This window comes from Notamacropus eugenii, chromosome 4, assembly GCF_028372415.1.
Source record: "Notamacropus eugenii isolate mMacEug1 chromosome 4, mMacEug1.pri_v2, whole genome shotgun sequence".
NCBI lineage: Eukaryota > Metazoa > Chordata > Mammalia > Diprotodontia > Macropodidae > Notamacropus > Notamacropus eugenii.
The window spans coordinates 250,684,858-250,703,111 of NC_092875.1; the positions used below are offsets into that span (position 1 = coordinate 250,684,858).

The 18,254-nt window shown below is 37.0% G+C and overlaps 1 protein-coding gene and 2 pseudogenes across 6 annotated transcripts in view; 2 read left to right on the forward strand and 1 right to left on the reverse strand.

Moving 5' to 3' along the window:
* Positions 1-18,254, reverse strand: part of SS18 (SS18 subunit of BAF chromatin remodeling complex) — a 98,764-nt gene that overhangs the window by 27,046 nt on the left and 53,464 nt on the right. The window lies entirely within an intron of this gene.
* LOC140501151 (ras-related protein Rab-18 pseudogene) lies at positions 387-1,089 on the forward strand (annotated as a pseudogene).
* Positions 17,179-17,754, forward strand: LOC140498737 (zinc finger FYVE domain-containing protein 21 pseudogene; annotated as a pseudogene).

The following is an 18,254-nucleotide window of genomic DNA, read 5'->3' on the forward strand; positions in this document are numbered from 1 at the left end:
TTTTCGGTTTTGCTTTTCGTGGTTTTTCCTTCTTGTTCTGTTTCTTCTTTCCCAACATGACTCACATTGTAATATGTTTAACATGACTACACATGCATAATCTATATCAGATTGCTTGCTCTCTTTGAGAAGGGAAAGAGAAGGGAGGGAGAAAAATTAGGAACTCAAAATCTTATTTAAAAAATGAACATAGAGAGAATTGTATCCAGGTGGTGGAGGGTAGAGATGACTTTTGCAAGCTTCACCAGTAACCCAAATAGCCTCGGTTAAAAAAAAACAAAACCAAAGGGCAGCTATAGCCGGCAGTAACTCACCCATATGCCGGTCACTGCCCCTCAGTGAAGGGGAAAGCACAGGAGTGAAGTGGCCAGCTGGCTCAGGAGCTGCTACCACGGGTCAGGATGGCTGAGGACGTAATGACCACCCTGAAGATTCTAATCGCTGGACGGGAAAATCTAGCCTTCTGTTGAGATTCACAGATGATACTTTTGATCCAGAGCTTGCAGCAACAATTGGTGCTGACTTCAAGGTGAAGACTATATCAGTTAATGGAAATAAAGCCAAGCTTGTAATATGGGATACAGCAGGTCAGGAGCACTTCAGAACACTGACAGCTAGCTATCACAGAAGTACACAAGGTACTATATTAGTTTATGACGTCACAAGAAGAAATAGTTTTGTTAAGCTGGATAATTGGTTAAATGAATTGGAAACATAATGCATGAGAAATGACATAGTAAAAATGCTAGTTGGAAACAAAATTGATAAGGAAAACCATAAAGTTGATAGAAATAAAGGGCTGAAATTTTCACAGAAACATTCCATGTTATTTATAGAGGCTAGCGCAAAAACCTGTGATGGTGTACAATGTGCCTTTGATGCACTTGTGGAAAAGATCATTCAAACCCCTGAACTGTGGAAAAGTGAGAACCACAATAATGGAGTAAGGCTATCAAACAAGGAAGAAAGCCATGGAGGAGCTTGTGAAGGATATTGTTCTGTTATAAACTCTGGGAAGGTCTATCTTTTGCATTTTTGATCAGATAGTGTCACATAAACTCTTTAACTGCTATTTTAGGGACCTTGCAGTTTTCACATATTTGTCTTTTATCATGGTGATGAACATTTATAAGAAAATATTCATCAGCTTTCCCAGGTAAAAATGTTTATAGTAAGCATGCACAAATTGCAACCTTCAGTCTTTTGTGTAACATAAAATGGGTATGCATTACTAAGTTCACTAGATTTTATGACCTACACTCATCATGTATTTTTTTAATACATCTAACAAATATCTGTTGTAAAACTGTCTGCAAAAAAAAATAAAATAAATATTGAAAACTGTGTAACTGGAAAAAATAAAATACTATTTACTTAAAAAAAAAAAGAATGTCGAACTTGGAAGAGCAGTATTAAAACACCACTTCAAATACTCATAACGACATGATCATAATCAAGTTACTCGACCCCTTTGAGAGTCAGTCTCTTCTTCATCATAACTAGCATTTATATAGTACTTTAAGGTTGCAAAGTGCTTTACAAACACTACCTTATTATATCTTCACAATAACCCTAAGAGGAAGGTGATTATTATCCTCATTTTACAGATGAAGAAAGTGAGGCAGAGATTACGTGACTTGCCTAGGGTCACACTGCTAGTTAACGTCTGAGGCTGTATTTGAACTCAGGTCTTACTGACTACAGAATCAGTGTTTCACACACTGTACCACCTAGCAACTTTTTTATCTATAAAATGAGAATAAAAAGTGAAATACCTACTTCACAGGGTTGTTTAAAAGCACAAATGAAATGATGAATTTAAAACATTTTGCAGAATTTATACTCCTGTATTTTTCAGCAATTTTTCACATGACATTACAGTGAAAAATTAAATGAAAATTATTCTTTAAAAAATAATTATAAGCTTAAGATTTAAGGTATCTGAAAAACTTATTAGTGTGATCTTCAAAAACTGTATTGCAGATTTAGGATAAATACACCTTTTAAATATTTTAACAAAAACAAACACTCTATATAAGAATACAAATACTCTACATAAAGTCTACATAAGAAGCTCTGTGTTGAGATGGGACAGAAAGCCAGGCAAGGATTAAGAAAACTTCAAGCGCTGGCTCTGATACCTATTACTTCCAAGAACATAAACCAGTCATTTAACTCCTTAGTGATAAGTAAAACTTTCTAAGACTACAACTTAGATAGGAGTGGCTGACAAATTGGTAGAAGTTTCCATACCATGAGTTCTTCATATCCAACAAAACCACAGCTCCAGACCAAAAACAAGAGTAACAATAACAAAACTGTGAACAATCCAACAAGTCTGTTATACCAAAACAATCCATGAAGTCTGTTATACTAAAGGACACAACATGTCAAAGATGATCTAGAATGACAGAATTTTAAATCTGAAAGGGACCTAAGAAATAACCATTTTCAACCTTTTCATCCTAGAGATTAAATTCAACTCAAAAAAATTTTATTAGGCATCCACTATGTGCCAAGCATATTCTAAAGTTTCCACCATCACACACTCAACAAATGATTAACTGGCCTCTAATTGAAGACATTCAAGAAGGGACAACCTACCACCTTCAGGTGGATCATTACAGCTCTAATTCTTAATAAGTTTTTCCTTCTATCGATATTAAATTTGTCTCTTTGCAACTTCCGTGAAGTCTGGTCCCTCCCCTCTACATGACAACCTTTCAAATACTTGAAGATAGCTGTCATATCCCCTCCTGAGTCTTCTGTTCTCCAGGCTACACATCTGTAGTTCCTTCAATCTATTTATCATCATATGTTATATACTTAAGGCCCTTCTCATCATTTTGGTTACCTGGTAAACCATCTCAGCAAAGGGGCTAAAGCAAGGCAAGGGTAACCAACAGGCCTCAAACCTGTTGGTGACTTAGTACGGTGTTTACTCCAAAAGCATAATGAAGATGTTCCCTGGCAGAACAGGCAGATGAGAATAATTTGTTTCAACAACCATGAAGGCAGCTAAAGCAGGCGCTGTGGTGCACTCAGAGTTCAGGCCATTCACTAATCATACTGACTCTGGTCCTGCCACTGGACTCCAATGACTGGGGAAGAGAGCGAGGCTGATGATTTTGTCAAACTCAATTCACCCATGATGTCATTGGTACGCTTCAAAAATGAAGGCAAACAACACCCTCCTTTAAATACTCTCCAGTTTATCAATGTATTTCTTAAACCATTGAGCACAACTGTAGAGGGCCAGTGCCAATGTAGTCCGGAATGTGAGGCACTGCCCAGGTTTTACTTGAGACTTGTACTAACATGAGAGGCTAACTTTTCAGGACAATTGGCTCACCATCCCCACTCTCAGATATACAAGAATGAGAAAGTCCTGTCCAAGGCCGTGCCTCTCTGAGGCTATCTCACCAGGAGGAACTAGATTAGACAGTATAAGAAATAATCTAAAAATGTTCTCATGGAAATGACCTTGGCTGCTGTTCTCACAATGAACAATTCTGCTTGCTTGCCTGTAATAACCTACATAAATCTTGGCTATCCAGTTAATAAATGAGAGCTGTCCTTTACAACTCTTCGCCTGGCCCCATGTCTACTTTTCTTTCACGATCTTTCAGCAATCACAATTGGCAGCCCCCGCGACCAGCCCGCAGCATGGAATACTCCACATGAGGTTAGATGACAACAAAGTACAGTATGAGCATTACCTCCCTATTCCTGGAAGTTATGCTCCTCTAATGCTACATCATATTGACTATTTTTGACCACTACATCATACTGCTGACTCACACAGATTGCAATCCACTAAAACCACCAGATCTTTTTCAGGACTAAACCTCCTCCATCTTATATTTGTGAATTTGATTTACTGCATCAGCTACAAGACTTATCTCGACTGAATTTCATCTAATTAGATTCAACCCAACATCAGGCCTGTCAAAATCCTTTAGTATCCTAACTGTTATTTACTATGTTAGTTATCCTTTCCAGTTTTATGTTTTTTCCATATATGATGAACATACTATCTTTTCTTTTATCTACATCACTGATAAAAATGTTAGAGTATAGGGTCAAGCATAAATCCCTGAAAGATACCAAAGGAGATAGATTATAGCCGTTTAACTAGGTCTGAATCCACCTGGTTGGATTATCATCAACCCATATCTCAACCTCTTCTCCATAAGATTAGTATCACATGTTATATTATCAAAAGCTCTGCTAAAATATAGTTGAACTACAACCACATTTTCCTTAAATACTAATTTAATCATCTGTCAAAAAAGAAAATGAGATGAAGCCATGGTGGCTTTTTAAAACACCATTTCCATGTCAAGATGTTGGCCAACTATCTCTTTAATGATCCATTCTAGAATTTTCTGAGGAATCATAGTCAAGCTCATCAACCTTTAGCTTGCAGTCTGTTCTTTTCTCTTTTTAAAAAATTACAACATTTATCCTTCTCCAATTTTTTATTACCTCTCTGCATTTCCACAACCCTCCAAATATCACTAACTATGGCTCAGTAATAACAGCTGCCAATTATTTTAGGACCTGAGGATTTCATACAACTGGCTTAGGTGACTGCATTCATCAAAGGCAACAAGGTATTCTCTTATTATCTCTCTACTTTTCTTGGGTATCATCTTTCAGTAGGTCATTTTTGTTCTATATTTCCAATGTAAGGTCTCTCTCCTTTGCAATGAAACAGAAACAAAATCAGAAATGAAATGAACAGCTCTTGTTTTCTCTGTTGTCAGGTATCATTGTACTATCTACCCCAAGCAAAGCTCCTATTTCTTATTTGATTCTCTGTGAAAATAATACTATATTAATTATACTGTAAATTCTTCTACAATTTTCTCAGGAAAATATAAAAATAAAACTGAATGTAAGATCTTTTTTAAGTCCACACAAACCAAATAAACACACAAGTATAAAGAGTCACATTTTAAATTCATCACAATAAAATCTCCAACCCTGCACCCTGTTTTAAGAATGAAGTTACCAGGAGGTACACTGATAGAGAGCATACAGGCAGATAGAGGAAAGCTATCCCTGGCTAAAAATTCTAACACTGCACTACAGGGAATAGGTGGAAATCTATAATTAAACTGAAGGGGGATACAAATGGGAACCTTTGGAAATGTTTCATTGGGGTTCTTGATTTTAAGCTTATAGTTATCTTAATATACTTTTTAATCCATGGCTTCTTAAATTTTTTCCACTTGTTACGCCTTTTGGCAGTATAGTTGGTGTTACGTGGCCTGGGGACATAGGAAGTGCACAGAGTGCTCAAGCTTTTGTTTTCAGAACCAACACTCCAATGAAGTTGTTCAATGCAACACAAACAGGCACTGCCAGAAACACCTTAGATTCATTGTGCATTTGATTTTTAATTAATTTTAGAAACCTTTTACCCCCATCGTTTAAGAAGCACTACAGTTTACTCAATCCCCTTCTTGATACTAGTGTTCTTCCCCCTTCCCCTAACCCCCTTGGTGCAGATTGTAACACATCTACATCTTTTCCACTTATGTGATTCTTACCAATGTTTTTCCATAAATCCTCCACAAAATATATATACCCAACACAATGACCAGTTTTGGGTTTTGGTTTTGGGATAATATACTTCATGGACACCTCAGTGAAGTATTCAGGCTTCACTTCTGTTATGCCTTGCTCTGATCGTATCATTAATCCAGTCTTTTTTCCAATTATATCTGACCTCAGTGATATTTTTACGCTATTTTTTGAGAATCAGGTATAACTGGCATTGGGTGACAGTCTACTTAGTCCCACCTATGAGTCTTCTCTTTAGATTACCTGCAATGGTGATTTTTCTCAGGTCATGATATCATTCAATGACTTGCAGGCATTCAGTATTACCACAGAACCAATGGTGTTAAAAAGATAGATTCTGAGGTAGGGAGCAGTTTAGGATTATTGAAAGTTCTACACAATTTCCCAAATGCAATCTTGTCCAGTCTTCTACTCTTATTCAACTCAGGGTTAAGATGCTGTCCACTGGCAGTATCTACACAAGGGAACTGTATGGATGGACCATACCAATAGGCTACCTCCCCTCCTCCCCCCCCCAAAAAACGATGTAATAATATGCATTCTTTATTGATTTAATTACATAGACCTGTTTAGGTTAATTATATTACTAAAGAGATTCTATGGTATTACAAGGCTAGGTTAACTTAACAGCACACAATTGAGTTAAATGCATTTATTTGGTAGACTCCTGCCAAGATAAATTCCTGAACAGGAGGCTGACTACCTGGCTCTCACATGTATACTCCAACAAACCCTTGAAGTTTGTAACAGACCTAATAATAATCAAGAAATAAAATGAGAAACTATACAAAATAAATTTTTCCATATTAAAATGGCACAAAATGGCCCACTAGCCTGGGGCAGCACAATTAAAGACACAATACACGTAGTCTGTAACTACAAAGAGCTCCCCTATCACAAGATAATCAGAAAACCACAGGATAGAGACCTTGGAAGCACTGAGGATCAGCAATGGACTGTGAACAGAGCAGGGCTGAAGTTCTCAAACCTAGGCCCAAGGTTCTCTTAAGTCTCTCACAGTCAAAACACCATAGAGGATCCTGAAGCTCCAGTGCTCATAACTTCGGAGACCTAGGGGTCCTAAACCCAGACAACAGATGTCAGTGCATGAAGCCAGGCAATGCAGGAGAACTGACCATCCCAGCCTAATGCACAAGGGGCACATCTCAATTCAGGAACCAATGGTAAAGAGCTGAGCAAACCAATAAGACACAAATTGATATCAAAAATTATATCTAGAGACTCCCCCAAAAGGAGAGTAAATTCATAAAACCTGTAAGCAGAACCTCAAAAGAAAAATGTACTTTACACAAGGACTACATGAACACCTACAACCTACAAGAATAAAGCAGAAGAAAAATAATGAAATAAAAGCTATTAAGAATAAACAGAATGGAATAGAAAGTGGTAAACCTAATCCAAAAAGTAGACACCTTAGAATAGAACAAACCAAACAGAAATCAATGACTTAATGAAGCAGCAAAAAATATTACAACAAAATCAAAAGATTTGCTATCAAAATCATATGATTTGAAAAATAGATCAGGGAGAGAGCACTTAAGAATCATTTTACACCTTGAAAAACATGATTTAAAAAAACAACAACAACCTGGAAACAATAATTTAAGAAATTTTAAAAGAAAACTACCAAAATCTATTATAACCAATGGGAAAAGCAAAGATAAACAGAATCTGCCTATTTATCTCCTGAAGAAAACTGTGCATATCCTTTGATCCAGCAATACTACTACTAGATATGTATCCCAAAGAAATCATTAAAAAAGAGAAAAGGACCCACATGTACAAAAATATTTATAGCAGCTCTTTTGGTGGTGGCAAAGAATTATGAAACGAGGTGATGCCTCTCAACTGGGAAATGGCTGAACAAGTTGTGGTATATGAATGTAATGGAATACTATTGTTCTATAATAAATGATGAGCAGACAGATTTCAGAAAAACCTGGAAAGACTTACATGAACTGATGCTGAGTGAAGTGAGCAGAACCAGATCACTGTATACAGTAACAGCAACACCGTGCAATGACCAACTCTGACAGACTTAGCTCTTCTCAGCAATACAATAATCTAAGACAATTCCAAAATTTGAGTTTTGTTCTGATTCTTCTTTCACCACATTCCAAAATTTGAGTTTTGTTCTGATTCTTCTTTCACCACATGACTAATATGGAATTATGTTTAATATAATTGTACATGTATAGTCTATATCAGATTGCATGTTCTCTTGGGGAGGGGGAAGGGAAGGGAGGGAGAAAAAATTTGGAACTCAAAATCTTATAAAAGTGAATGTTGAAAACTTAAAAAACATTTTAATTTAAAAAAAAAATCCTAGGAATATCAAAACCAAGATCTAGTACTCCCACACAAAAGAAAAAATACTTCTAATATAAATGAGAGGAGACTCTGCAATACAATATTCTAGAAGGCAAAAGAAATAGGCTTATAACCAAGAACAATTTACCATACAACACTTAGCATAATCCAGGGGTGAGAAGGATTGCCCTATAAGGGAAAAGAGTGTTTTCAAAGTACTTCTGATGGAAAACCAGAGCAAAGTAGAAACTCTGAAATGCAAACACAAATCCTAAGAAACTGAGAAAGATAAATTTATGTGAACCATTGGAAGTATACATACATACATATTATCTACGTGGGGCAGGGGGGGAGAGAGAGAAAGAGAGGGACAAAGTCTAATGGAAGAGAACAATGTATTTCCCGTCAAAAGCTTTAGCTCCTCAAAGGACACTAGGAGAGTTAAATAAGAAAAAGATGCGTCCTGTGAGTGGACTGGTTCTGCTCTGAAGGATCTGAAGTGGGCAAAAATAATATGCTAATATAAAAGGGGAAGAAAGAGGATGAACTTGTTACTTGGGTAAATGAACATAGTATACAAACACGAGGAAAAAGTGAAAAAAGAAGTATCAGATGAACCTCATTCTTATCTGAAACAGCCAATGGAGAGTTGAATACACACAAACCTACCACAGCATATTCATGTAGAAATATATCAAAATACCATGGAAACAAATGGGGCTGGGAGAAGAAGGTAGAATTAGAATGCAGTACAATACTGGGAAGGGAAAAGTCAAAAGCAAAACAAACTTCTTGAACCTGAAACCTGAAGAGGGGATTAAAATGGGGAAAAAGAAAGGAACTAGGCTCTAAAGTGGTATCTTACATTGCTTTTTAGACAATAGGAAAAGGCTACAGAAACTGTAGTAAATGAATGTAATGCAACATTATTGCACCATAATAAAATTATGTTTCAGAGGATCCTATACAGTATGAATCGACAGTAAAATCAGCAGAAGTAGAACAATTTATACAAAAACAACTCTTACAAAAAACAACTTCCAAAGCTTTAATTTTGATTTCAAAGTAATCACTAACCAGAAGATCTACCCACCTCCTGAAAGAAAGGTGATGGGAGACATATTTTTGGCATTAGGGCACCTAGGTAGTGCAGTGGATAGAATGACAGGTCTGGAGTTAAGAAGACCTAAATTCAAAGCTGGCCTCAGACATTTACTAGCTATATGACCCTAAGCTTCCTCATGAGCTAGAAAAGAAAATGGCAAACTCCTGTAAGTATCTTTGCCAAGAAAACCTCAAATGAGATCATGAAGAATCATGAAGAGACAACTAAATGCCTAAACAACAATAACTGATTTTGGCATAACCACTGCATGGGCTCAATTTCCTTGACTATTTTTTTAAGCTAGGATTTGTTTTTTTTCTTATCTCTCTGGTGAATGGGGGCATTAGCAAAAGTTTTTACAGAATAAACAATATTAATGAATTTCTTAAATTTAGCTCTTTTTCTTTTATTATTTCTAAACTGTCCTTGATCAACATGGGATTTTGAAGTTTCTACTATAATCACTGTATAGATGCTGTACTTTTTTGCACTATGAATTTATGATCAATAAGGATATTCCTCTTTAAAAATAACTTTCACTAACGCCTTTGGTTTTATGTCAATCATTTCTAAATATAGCATGCTTCTAATTGCCCTCTATTCATTCCTACTTTGTAAAAAAGAAAAATAGTTAAGCACAAAGAGTGCTCTCAACGTATGTAACATTCTAATCTCCAAAGACTTATGTCTCTTCTTAGTAGAGGCATTTTTCATTATATGTCCTCTGGGATAAAAACTATCATTACAATTACTCATAATTCAACTTTCTATCAATGTTGTTCACGTTTATGTAATTTAGTGGAATAATTATAACAATTGTTCTCCTGTTTCTAAAAATTATTTCTCTCTGCATCAATAAATACAGGTTTTCCCATGTTTCTCTGAATTCCTCATTTATTTTTTATTACCTTATTTCATATTTTATTTTTATCCAATTACATGTAAAAGCCATTTTAGTATTTTTTTTCCAAATTTTGAGTTCCAAATTCTCTCCCTCTCTATTCCCTCAAGCAATTTGACTTATACATCTGCAGTCATGCAATGCAAAACATATTTTCATTAAGTCATTCTATGAAACAAATCACAAACCCCCATCCCCTGCACAAAAAAAAAGAAAAAGAAAGAAAAAGTATCTTTGATCTGCATTCCGGCTCTACCGGTTCTTTGGACAGCACCTTTCATCATTAGTCCTTGGATCATAGTATTGCTGAGAATAGCTAAGTTATTCATACTAGATCCTCATATAACATTGCTGTTACTATGCACAATGTTCTCCTGGTTCTGCTCATTTCACTTTGTATCAATTCATGTAAGTCCATGCTTTTCTGACAGCACCTTGCTTATCATTTCTTAAAATACAATAGTATTTCATCAAAATCATATACAACTTGTTCAGCCATTCCCCAATAGATGAACATCCCCTCAATTTCTAAGTCTTTGCCACCGATAAAAGAGTTACTATAAATATTTTAGTATACATAGACTTTTTGGTTTTTATCTCTTCAAGATACAGACCTGGTAGTGGTATTGCTTGGTCAAAGGATATACATAGTTTTTATAGCCCTTCGGACATAGTTCCAAATTACTCTCCAAAATAGTTGAATCAGTATACAACTTTGCCAGTATTAGTATCTTAATTTTCCCATGTCCCTTTCAACACAACTGTGAGGTAGTAGCTAAGAATTGTTTAAATTTGTATTTCTCTCATCAATAGTGATGTAGAACATTTTTTTCATACGACTATAAAAGGCTTTGCTTGCTTTGTCTAAAAACTGCCTGTTCATATCCTTTGACCATTTATCAAGGGGAATGGTTCTTATTTCTATAAATTTGACTCAGTTTTCTATGTTTGAGAATTGAACAATTTACAGAAACTCACGGTAAAAAACTGCTTTTAACAATAATGATTAGCAACTATGTCTTTCCCTCCATCCTACTTCCCCCATTTATCCTATTATCTCTCTCCTTTTACCCTGACCCTACTCAAAAGCGCTTTTCTTCTGACTTTTACTTCCCCCAAACTGCCCTCTCTTCTACCAGTGTCCCCTATCCCTCCCATCCCCTTTCCTTCCTACTTTCCTGTACGGTAAGAGAGATTTCTACACCCAACTGAATGCATATATTACTCCCTCTTTGAGCCAATTCTCATGAGAGTAAGGCTTATATACTCCCCTCCCTGCTTCCCCCATTATCCCCTCCACTGTAAAAATAAAAATCTCTTTTAGGCCTCTTTTATGATGGATAATTTATCCCATTCTACCTTTCCCTTTCCCCAATGCATTCTTCTTTCTCATCTCCTTATTTCATGTTTTTTAGATAATCATACATTGAACTCCCACCTCTGCTTTCTGTCTATGTATACTCCTTCTAACTGCTCAAATGATGAGTAAGTTTTTAGGAGTTATAAATATCATTTTCCCATGTAGGAATATAAACAGTTTAACCTTATCAAATCCCTTATGATTTCTCTTTCCTGTTTACCTTTTTACACTTCTTTTTCAACTTGTACTTGAAAGTCAAATTTTCTATTTGGTCTAGTCTTTTCATCAGGAATGCTTGAAAGCCCTCTATTTCACTAAATATCCGTTATTTCCCCAGAAGGATTATACTCGGTTTTGCAGGATAGATGACTCTTGATTGTAATCCTAGCTCTTTTGCCCTCTGGAATATCATATTCCAAACCCTTTTATCCTTTAATGTAAAAGCTGCTAAATCTTGTGTTATCCTGTGTGGCTTCACAATATTTGAACTGTTTCTTTTTGCCTGCTTGCAGTATTTTCTTCTTCATCTGGGGGGTCTGTAATTTGGTTATAGTATTCCTGAGAGTTTTCAGTTGAGGATCTCTTTTAGGAGGTGATTGGTGGGTTCTTTCAATTTTCATTTTACCCTCTGGTTCTAGAATACCAAAACAGTTTTTCTTGATAATTTCTTGGAAGATGATATCTAGGGCTGTTTTTTTTTTAAATCATGATTTTTCAGGTAATTGTTAATTAGCTCTCTTGGATCTATTTTCCAGGTCAGATATTCGATGAAGTATTTCACATTTTCTTCTATTTTTTCTGTCTTTTGATTTAGTTTTATTGTTTCTTGATGTCTCAAAAAAGTCATTAGCTCCCACTTGTCCAATTCAAATTTTTAAGGAATTCTTTTCTTCAGTAAGCTTTTATACTTCCTTTTCCATTTAGTAGATTCTACTTTTTAGGAAGGTCTTTCTGATGGCAATCAAATTAGGATCTTTTGCTATTTTGTTTTAGTAAAAGTGCCTCTGACTAAATAATGTGATTAAAGATCTTTCCCACCCATTGAGGGAAGCTTCATTAGGGGACTTGTTTTATAGGAGGGTCCCAAATACCTTTTGTTTTTTTCTATTGAGGTATTAGGTCAGAGGGTTATGCCCTTTGTCTCTAAAAAGTGTACAAATACTCTGAGTTGAGGTTTTACTTTGGGACTTAGTTTTTGTAATAAGGTTTGAGTGCCAGATGAGGACTCTGGGAATCTGCTAACGAGTCCCCCTCCCCCCTCCCCACTTTGAGAACCCAGGTGCTTCCCTCTCTAGTAGCAATGGTCAGACAGTTGAATTCAGGCAGAGGAAGCCATGTATGTTGATCTTTAATTTCTCTGTATTTTCTTTGAAGTTCAGGGTGTTGATTCCCCTGAACTAGGTGAATGCTACATGTGCTTGATTAAAGTGGTTGTCAACCCCTCAAAAGCTGCCTTTGTTTTTTTGAATGCAGATCTAAGAACCTGTGACAGCAGGCCCCGCTGTGTATGCTGGGATGCTTAGTGTAGTCTTCTCTTCAATGAAATTTTTGTATATCTTTTTTCCATTTATCCAGTTCTGTTTTTCAAGGCGTTCTGTTTGTTGGCTTTTTGTGCCTCTTTTACTATTTGACCTATTCTTTCTTTTAAGGTGTTATTTTCTTCAGTATACTTTGTGCCTCCTTTACCAAGCTACTGACTCTTTTTTCATGATTTTCTGGCAATGCTCATTTCTCTTCCCAATTTTTCCTCTACCTCTCTTATATCATTTTTAAAATCCTCTTTGAGATCTTCCATAGCCTGAGACCAAGTCATATTTTAGTTCAATGCTTTGGATACAGGAATTCTGACTTTGTTGTCTTCTTCTGAATGTGTATTTTGATCTTTCTTGTCACCCTAGAACTTTCTGTGGTCAAATTTTTTTCTGTTGTTTGCTCATTTTCCAGCCTATTTCTTGACTTTTAACTCTCTGCTAAAGTGGGACTCTGCTTCCAAAATGGAGGGGGCACTATTCCAAGCTTCAGGTTTATTGTGCAGCCGTTTTCAGAGGCAATTCTGGGAACCTGTATGTTTTTAACTCTTCCAAGATAGCACAATCTAGGGAGAGGTGAAGTTTTACTACTCTCTTGTACTATGCACTGGTTTGTGACAGACCACAAGTTCTCTTTTCAACCCTGGAACTTTGACCAGGAACTTTGATCAGGGTCCTTGATCTCCTGCAACCACAAGTTCTCCTGTGCCAGTGCTTCTCCTTGCACTGGGACTAAGACCCTGGACTGTGACCCAGATCAATGTTTAGGCAATGAAAGAGAGTCCTGTCCTTGGTGCCATCAAAGGGCCCCTGTAAATATCCTTTTGACGCATTGTCCAATTCCCTTACCGTCTGTGGGATGAAAGATCTGAAAACTGTCACTGCTGCCACTGATTCAGTCGCCCTGAGGCCAGTTCCTGGTCTGCTGAGGCCTGGTCTACGCTAGCAAAGTCTGCAATGAACTAGGCTCCTCTCTCATCCTTGTGAAACAGATCTTTCCTATCAACCCTATAAGAAAATTGTTTCACTCCATCTTTTTTGTGAATTCTGCCACTCCAGAATTTATTTAGAGCCATTATTTAAAGGTATTTGAGGTGTTCGGGTGAGAGCTCAGGACAGTCCCTGCCTTTATTCCACCATCCTGGCTCCACCTCCTGAATTCCTCATTTCTTGAAGTACTATAATACTCCACTACATCCTTAAACCAATTTACTCAGCCATTCCTCAATCAATGGGGTAGCTACTTTATTATCAGTTCTTCCGATACCAATGGGGTACTGCTAGGAATTTTTTGTACCATTTATGAGACCTTTCCTTGATGGAAATGGAAAACTTTCCCCTAGCTTACTCTTTATTATAAGGGATAGATCTACTGGAGGAGAGTTATGGGAAGGAAACAATAGTAAATGTAGGTGATGGAAAAATATACCAACAAAAATGTAGTTTTTGAAAAATGAATGGGTGGGTTAAAGTTTATGTCAGCAGTCTTTACTTTTTACCTAAACATGACTGTCATTAATACTGAGGTGAAAACTAACTGAAAGCACAGAATCTGATGGTTTTCTTTGGGAAGGGAGAGGGGGAAAAAAAGGGAGAGAAAGAGGGAGAAGAGGGAAAAGAGAAGATGAGAGATGAAAGAGGATGAAGAGTGGTAGGAGAGGAAAGGGGAGGGGAGGAAGAGAAAGTATTAGAGCTCAGTGATCAGAGGAGAAAACCTTAAGGAATGATCACACTGAGAAATAAAAACCAATGGGAAAACGAAAAGCAGTTAGAAATAAAGGAAAAGAGAAACAACTAGAAGTCAGAGAAATTAAAGGAGGAAAAGGTTTTCAAGAAAGTCTTAGTCAAGTGTTTTAAATGTTACAGAGAATATAGACCCACAAAAGAGTCACTATGTATCTGGCACTCTATTTGGCAAAGTTGTTTCAGCAGAGAAGTAGAAGTAAAACTCAGATTCAGATGATTAAATGGATGAGTAAGAAATTAAAGATCCAAGAGAAAGGAGTTGGAGTCAAATAAGTCAAAAAGGCAAAAAAATACAGCACTGAGGTAGAAAAGAAAAAAGCTTATGTCCTTGATCTCAGTAAAACATGAGGCAAAATGATGGTTGGGGGAGGAGAAAAGGGACATGCAGAGGAGTAGGAAGACTGAAAATTTTTACTCCTTACAATGAGAAAATCCAAATTAGACAGAATTGTATTAGTAATAATTAGCCACACGTAGAGCAATCATAAATATTTCTAAGCAACTATCTGCCCACGACCACATGTATAGTGGGTTAGAACCACTAAATAATATATGTAATTGATAGAAGGGAGAAGGTGGAGAGGCAGAAGAATTTCCTTAGAGGAAATATGACTTAGTTAATGAAAATATTAAGAATGGCATAGGAAACAAATGCTACTTGGTATATAGTAGGCAGAGGCTTTGAAATTTGAGGACCTGATTTAAATTCTGGCTCTATTTCTTTTAATTGAGTTTGGGAATGCTATCCTCCATTTCCTCATCTGTAAAATAAAGATATTAGACTATATTATCTTAAATTCTCAGTTCCTAAATCTTAGAATCTATGAATTCCTTAAATGTATCATTTGATTAAAAGTCATTTTTGTTTAGTGAAGTATATCTGCAACAACTAAAACATCAATACATTTTAAAACAAATATTATAAAGGTCTTTCAATCATAAATGCCTCCATTTTTAAAAGGACTCTTCCAATATTTTCCTGATCATACTCAACATTCTATCTTTTGGAAGAAGTGTGACTATAGGAAACTTCCAGACACATTTGAAAATCTTGTTTGTTTTATTTTCTTTTCAATTTGTGTAGGAAACTAAAAGCAACTAGATTTTTTTACTTTAAAAAACAGTAATAACAACAAACAAAAAACAAAAGCAAAACACAAGGGAGTCCTACTAGTAATATCACCATCTACCTGAAATTTAAAAAAAAAACAAAAAACAATTTTTTTCTGTTCTGGGAAAAGGAAAACCTATTATTGCCATCTGGTACAATTCTTACCATCATCTCCTGAGAATCTCTTTTCTATCATTTCACTTTTCAGTTTCATCAAAGCTAAGGTATCTTCTGGTCAATGTACTTATATTTGGTAAAAAGATGTGGGGGTTTTTTTTAATGACTTTCTAGGGCATCCTTTAGTATCACTTTTCCTTTCCTAGTAACCTTTCCTATCTTACCAAGTACATCAACTGTTTTGAATCCAGACTCAGCCTGGTAATGATCCAAGTGATAATCAATGGACAAAAGTTTGATCACAAATGCAATATAATTAGCTATGTTGGGCTAACAGCCATATTTAAAAAGCAACACTGTGTTAGGAGTTCAAAACCATCTAAAAATGAAATACTTCTTATCCCTTAAGTAGTCTCTTCGTAGAGATTTATGCTGCTATGATTCTAATCTCTGCTATTCTTAACAAAATACCCTAGAACTAAAACCAAAAGCTTCTATAGCACAACAATTTCAGTTCAGCACAACATGCTAACAAAGTTCAACCACTATCAGCTAATGATGAAACAAATGTAAATATGGAAATACAAAGTGAAGTAGCATTTAGTGGCCTGATAACAGAATCTATAGAGATAATTTCCTATGATGATTTTTCTTAAATAATTTTCATCTTGAAATACTACTTTTTTTTCCTTTAGTGGAAAGAATTTCATTTTATTCACTTGTATAGCACTTTAAAGTTCACAAATTGTTGTCTTCAACGTAACCCTATGAGGTAGGTAGTATTAGAAGTATTATTAGGTTCACAGAAATTAAGTAACTTGCCCACAATCACACAGTCAGTTAAGCATTAGAGTATGTCACTGGACCGAGGTTTCCTACCTCACCTCTCTATCTGATGCTCTTTTCACTAAACTATACTGCTGCCCCTCCAAGAATGTCCTTTTGACTCTATAGCTACCTACTGGACAACTTACTTAACCTCTTTGAGTCTTTGTTTCCTTATGTGCAAAATGGAGAGGGTTCCACAGATCAGGGTTCTTCACCTTGTTGGTACTATAGGCCCTTCAGGCAGCCTGGTAAAGTCTAGGGACCTCAGCTCAGGTACATATTTGTAAATGCATAAAACATACAGAATGAGAAAAGAAACTGAAACATTAAGATTAATTCTTTTCCTACATAAGTCCACAGATCACCTGAGGTTGAAAATTCATTTCTATCAACTTCAAAAGATTTTTAGGAACATGTCAATAGGGAAGCTGTATTGCTGACTATGGTGGGATGAGATGGTAGCTAAAGTTTGAAAACTATGGGCTGGGGTGGACTCTGGGCCAAAGGGCCCTTTGCTGAGATGGCAAGAAGATGGTGTACTTGTCCAGAAGGGTACACATGGTCCCCAAGCACTGGGCATTTGGCACCTATTTTGGCCTCGACAAACAGCAGGAGGACCCAGACAAGGAGTGTTCCAAGATGTATGCAGTGTGACATCAAGTTTGACGTCTTCTACTGTTAAGTACCATGATAAACTTGCAGCAAGAAAAGTACCTTGCCTCGGATGTGCTCTATGGACCCCACGCAACAGTGGGCAGAGAGCACGTTTATGTCTTAAAGAGAAATGAAGTTTTATGACAAGCAATTCAAAGTGTTTATGAACAGAGTTCCTTTATAGGCAACACTAGGAACATCAAAAAAATCTGAACTGATGATCTGTTATCTATCTAATAATCAGAGGCACCTGCTTGTGAATAGAGACAGCCATTTTGAAATCAAAATTGCTCAAATTTCAAATGTTGAGATATTAACTGAGGGTATGCTCCTGGATAAGGCAACACATGAAGCCAAGGTTTCTCTATGTTTCTCTAGTACGAGGAGCCAGGAGCTCAGGATGTGACCCAGATGAAGTTCATTACTATCAAAGACTCGTTCGGCCAAGATGGCGTAGTAGAAAGACGCACATACACATAGCTCCGAACCCACAACCCATAGAACAACTACAAAGAAGTAACTCACGGCGAATTCTGCACCCAGAGGCCACAGAACATTGGAGCGAGGGAGATTTCTGTTCCGGAGAGACCTGCAAACCTCTCGTAAAAGGTCCTTCGTGCTGCGGACTGGGCGCCGGGACTGGGAGCTGAGTACAGCCCTGCCGTGGCCACGGCACCGAGAGGAACAGATCCGAGCGGGCTTCAGGGACGGGATCTCCAGCGGCCGCACAAGTACCTCCACCCACAGGTGACGGGGGTCGGTGAGAGAGTCCCTTTGGCGGGTCGAGGGGGGAGTGGGGTGCCCCCATGGCTCGGGCCCCCTCGGGAGACAGAAGCTGAGGGGCAGCAGCAGACCAGGGCTCTCCAAGCAGGCAGGAGCCTGGATCCATTGTTGAAGGTCTGTGCATAAACTCCCTGAGGGAACTGAGCCTGAGAGGCAGCCCTGCCCTTACCTGAGCATCTGAATTTAATCTCACACTG